A 6,015-nucleotide genomic window follows, 5' to 3' on the forward strand; every position below is an offset into this window, starting at 1 on the left:
GGGATGGGAGTGTCAGAGACAGTGCGATTGGCACAGGACAGAGCAGAGTTTAGGGCTGTTGTACATAGGGTCGCTATGAGTCACAAGTGACTCGATGGCACATAACAACAACAACAGGTAGAACAAGTGGGTTTCCTGACACTTTTTAAGTTTGAGTTAACAGTACAGCTCCCTACAAACTAGTCTGCCAGAGCACCCCATTAAAGTACACAAGATTCAAGAATCATCATCAGAAGAACGAGGGGTACAGTGGAGAACTAATTTTGAACCATAACAACATTTCTAAAACAATTTCGTTTGCCATAAAAAGTTTAACACTTCTGCTTCTTGGCAGGATGAGAAACTTGGTGTTCATAATGACCATAAACCTCTCCAGAGTGCTGAAGAGCAAAGATGTCTACTTAGAGACTGGTGCACCCGATCCAGGCAATGGTCTTAGTAGTTACTTGCTACACATCCGAGAGCTGGACAGTGACTAAGGATGATAAGAGAACCGATGCCTTTGGGTTGTGGTACTGGAGAAGAGTATTGAACATGTCATTGGACTGTCAAGAGAAATAAAACGGCCTGTCCTGGAAAGGGTGAAACCAAGCTGCTCCTTGGAGGCAAGGATTCTGAAGCTCCATCTCACATACATTTGGCATGTTGCCAGAAGGGACCAGTCTTTGGAAAAGGACATCATGCTTGGAAGGGTTAAGGGACAGTGCAGGCGAGGAAGACCCTGGATGGGATGAATTGACACAATAATTTGAGTAATGAGGGTAGATGTGTCAGAGTCACATTGATTGGCTCAGGATAGAGCAGGGTTGGTTCAGAGCTAATTATGCACAGGGTCACTATGAGATGCAGTCGACTGGACAACACATAACAACGAACCCTTAGGAAACGAAAAGTTCTTTGAAAACATTAAACTTTTAGAGAAGGAAGAAGAAGGTAACTGCAATCATCCTGACTTTCCATCTGGAAGTAATTTTTAGACTGTGGTGCTGGAAGGGAGAATTCTGAGAGCTAGGCCTCACTGAGTTCAGGGGGAAATTATCCTGAGTTGAGAAGACAAAAGGTTAATATTTGAGTGGCTTCAGAAGCAGAATTCTGGAAAGAATTTTGTAGATAAAGTGTTAATGGCAATGTGCAAAGGTGTGTCCTTGCTGCGTTATGCTAAAAAAAAAAAAAAAAAGAAAAGAAGAAAACCCAGTGAGTATGTCACATGAATTTCACAAGAAAATTGCTTAGGGATGGGGGAGTAACAGTATATGAACAAGTATTAGTTCACACATAACCAGGAATTATTTGCAAATAACAGTTCTTATCACTGAAACAATAGGCAACATCATGATAAATGAAAAGAGATTGAAACTGTCAACAACCTCATCTTACTTGGATCCCTTGGCATGAGTAGTCAAGAGACATAGTGCACTGGGAATGTCTTCAGTCAAGAACCTCTCCAAATTATTAAGAAATGATGTCAGTTTGATGACTAAGGTGTGTCTGATTCAGGCCATGGCCTTTTCAATCACATGCTACGCATCTTAGAGCTGGACAATAAGTAAGGATGACAAAAGAAAAATTGATGCTTTTGATCTGTGGTATTGAAAGAGAGTACTGAATATCCCATGGTCTGCCAATAGAACAAACTTGTCTTGGAGAAAGTGCAACCAGAGTACTTAGAGGCAAAGGTGATAAAGCTTCATATCACATACTTTGGGCATGTTGCTAGGAGAAGCTATTTCTTAGAGATGGACATCATGCTTGGAGAGGTGGAGTGTCAGCAAAAGAGAAGACAGCCCACCACTAGATGGATTGAAACGGACTGCAGCAATGGGCTTGAGTTATCAGAGATTGTGAGGAGGGCAAAGGATAGGACAGGTAAAGATTTGTTGGTTGTAGGATCACATCGACTCAACAGCATCTAACTACTAGTGAGAATGGAGCAAATTCATTGAATAAATGGAACATTCAGTAGAGACCTTAGAATTGCCACACTTTCTTGAATAAACCAGCCATAGATTTTGGTCCCTAAAGTAAAGCTATTGATACGCCCTTAAAAAGCTTAAGCTGTAAGAGGATCAAAATGATCAGCAAGTTACTTAATAACCTGCCATGACCCAGTTTAATACCCTCTGAAAGACTTAAGACAAAATCCAATACTCAACAATATTACAATGTTAGGTATCCAATGAAAACATAAACTTGTCAAAATACAGGAAAATGTAATTACAGAATCAGACACACACTCTAAAATGAGGGGGATGGAGTTAACAGAATCTTTAATATGAGAGAAAAAGAAGAATCAAATAGAATGTCTGGAGAAGGAAATGTAATATGAATGCCTTTGTATAATTCCAACACATTAGGTAACTATTGTTAGGTGCATGGAGTCAAGCACAACCCATGGCAATTCTATAAACAACAGATTTGACCCTGCCCTACCCTTAGCCATTCTCATTATCTCTGACACATGAGCCCATTGCTTCAGTCACTGTGTCAATCCATCTCATGGAGGATTTTCCTCTCTTCCTGATGTTCTACCTTACCAAGCTTGATGTCCTTCTCTATGGGCTTGCCTTTTCTGAAAATTGCCGTAAGTATGTGAAATGAAGTTCCATCATATTTGTCTCTAAGGATCACTGGTTACACTCCTCCAAGAGAGACTTGTCTGTTCTTTTATATGTTCAGTACTCTTCACCAACACCACAGTTCAAAGGCATCATTACTTTTGTCATTTTTTTTATTCATTGTCCAACTCTGCAATGCATAGCAAATAATTAAAAAGACCATGGCCTCAACCAGGCACACTTTAGTCTTCAAACTGACTTCATTGCCCCTTAGCACTTTGGAGAAGTCTCTTGACAGTGGACTTGCCCAATGCAGTATGTCTCCTGATCTCCTGACTGCTAGTACCAAGGGTATTGATTGTGGATTCAAGCAAGATGAAATAATTAGCAATTTCAATCTTTTCTCCATTTATCTTGCTGTTCTTTGTTGGTCCAGAGAAAAGTATTAATAAATTTGAAAGTACAGAAGCAGCAGCAACACAAAACACACAAATGCAGAAAATAAAAACAGCTTCAATGACATACGGGATGATATAATGAGGTTTTGGATATCGGTCACTGAAAACACTATATATACAGTCCCATCCACAACTGATCACAGGGATGTTGAAGGACCAGCATGAGATTCCATGTGCATCAATTCCCCTGGAGTTAGGGCTCCACTTGGCAGTATGTGTGTAATTGACACAACTCCAATTGTAGCCTTTGAGAGTTGGAGGAAGGAATGGATACACACACACAAGATATTAAGAAATAATGGACAAAACAGTTCTATGAAAACTATAAATCACAGATCCAAGATCAAGGAAATGGGGAGAAATAATTGTAAATATCCATTAGTAATTAGAAGGCCAAATATGAATCTAGAAAAACTGCAAGTTGTCAAAAAGGAAATAATGGTATATTAGGCATAGGTGAGCTCTAGTGACCTGGTGGGCAGGGAAATGTGCTGCAACTCTAAAGTGGAACAGTTTGGCTCCACCAGCTGCTCCACAAGAGAAAAAGTTGTATCTCCTCCCATGTAACTCTAAAAGCCCTCTGGAGGATCACCTATAAGTCCATTTCAACTCAACGGCAATGAGTTCAGTTGACGCACTACTGAGCTAACATGTCGGACTGGTGTTGATCACTTTGAATCAGACAATATTGGGGAACATTATGCCATGAATAACAAAGTGAAGAAGAATGATGTCACACTCTCAAAAAGAATGTTGCTCAATGCTGAGAGAGGATACTATCTGATTCATACGCATACAGGGAAGATCTGTTAATACAACTATTACTCAAGTATACACACCAAACCCTAAAGCCAGATGACAGAAGAATTGATGCCTTTGAACTGTGGTGTTGGAGGAGAGTACTGAATATCCCATGGACAACAGTCAGATGGGGCCCAGAGATACTTCTGGAAGAACCATTATCATGGTTGCCCAAGAACACCAAGTCCAGTTCAAACATGTTGGTGGGCAATGGAGGTACTGGAAAATGACATTTGTGAAACGTCTTCTGACTAGCATATGGAGGTCCAGCCCCTCATGTTTCACACCAGCAGAGGACTGCTTAAATTCAGTGTGCAGGATACTGGCCAGGAGAAATTTGGGGGATTGTAGGGTAGCTATTATACCTAAGCCTAGTGTGCCATCATAATGTTTGATGTAACATCGAGAGTTATCTACAATAACGTGCCTGACCTGCATGGGGATCTGGTTCGAGTATGTGAAAACAACCCCATTGTGCTGTGTGGCAATAAAGCAGACATGAAGGACAGGAAAGTTAAGGCAAAATTCATCATTTACCACCATAAAATGATTCTTCTATGTTTCTGCCAACAGTTATTGCAACTTTGAAAAGCTTTTCCTTTGTCTTGCTTGATAACTGAAGACCCTAACTTGGAGTTTGTTGCCGTGACTACTGCTCTTGCCCTACCAGAAGCTATGCTTTGGCAGCACAAAATGAGCATGAGTTAGAGATTATGCAGGCAACTGCTTTCCCGGACAAGGATGACAGTCTGTTAGAAAAGAAAGCTGGAGCCCAGCATCAGAAGTCTAGTTTTATAGGAAACTGTCCTGTGATATCAGTGGTGACACGTGTTTGCCACTTTATTATCTCGCCAAGGAGAACCTGTGCTAATCTTTGAGATGCTGAATGAGATGAATGGACTTTGGAGTCAGTGTGGCAGTTATAAAAAAAAAAATCATTATTTTTGGACCTGCATATTTCGCCCTTTTGGAACACAGTTGTTTCTTTCTTGAGTTTTAAAGACAAGACTACTACCTTACACACACACACACACACACACACACACACACACACACACACACACACACACTCTGCAACCAGAGTACTCCTTGGAGGCAAAGATGATAAAGCTTCATCTCATATACTTTGGGCTTGTTGCTAGGAAAGGATATTCCTTAGAGAAGGACATCATGCTTGGGAAGGTAAAAGGTCAACAAAAGAGGAGAACCTTGAACTAGGTGGATTGACACAGTGACTGCAGCAATGGATTAAAGTGTCTCAGAGATTGTGAAGATGGTACAGGATAGGATCAGGTTCAGCTCTGTTGTTCAGAGGTTCACTATGAGTCTTACTTAACTACTTGACATCTACCAATGAAGAAAACAACTATAGTGTCTCTAAAGTCTCAGTGATTCTATGAACAACAGATATGAACCTTACCCTATTCTGTGCTGTCTTCATGATCTCTGTCCTGCTCAAGTCCATTGTGGTAGCCACTGTGTTCATCTCATTGAGGATCTTTCTCTCCCTTTCTGAACTTCTGCCTTTTCCAGCATGATTTCAGTCTCCAATGACAAGGCCTTCTGATAATATATTCAAAGTGAGATGAAGTTTCACCTTCCTTACCTCTAAGGAGCACTCTAGTTGTATTTCTTCCAAAATAGATTTTGTTATTGTTGTTGTTCTTTTGGTGGGTCATGGTATATTCAATACTCTTCATCACACCACAATTCAAAGGCATCCATTCTTCTGTCATCCATGGTCATTGTTCAACTTTCAGATAAATGTTGTTGTCATTATTTGCCATTGAATCACCTGTGAATTATAGTGAAGTGACCCTATATACAACAGCTCTGAAGTCTACCCTGTTCTGAGCCTGTCTTACTGAGGCTGACACACCTATCCCCATTGCCTCAGTTATAGTATCAATCCATCTTATGCGGGGTCATCTCCTACCCTGTCCCTCCACCCTTCCAAGCATGATGTCCTTCTCAAAGGTCCAGTCTCTCCTGGCCATGTGCCCAAAATATGCGAGATGGAGATTCAAAATCCTTTGTCTCCAAGGAGAAATTTGATTTCACCTTCTCCAAGACATCAATTCTTCTGTCATCTGTATATTGTCCAGCTCTCTGATGTATAGCAAATAATTGAAAAGACTATGGCCTGGATCAGGCGCACCTTGGTCTCTAGTCTGACATCATTCCTTTTCAGAACTCTAAAG

Source organism: Elephantulus edwardii, unplaced genomic scaffold, assembly GCF_000299155.1.
Source record: "Elephantulus edwardii isolate Elephantulus edwardi_28Jun2011 unplaced genomic scaffold, EleEdw1.0 scaffold00031, whole genome shotgun sequence".
Lineage (NCBI taxonomy): Eukaryota > Metazoa > Chordata > Mammalia > Macroscelidea > Macroscelididae > Elephantulus > Elephantulus edwardii.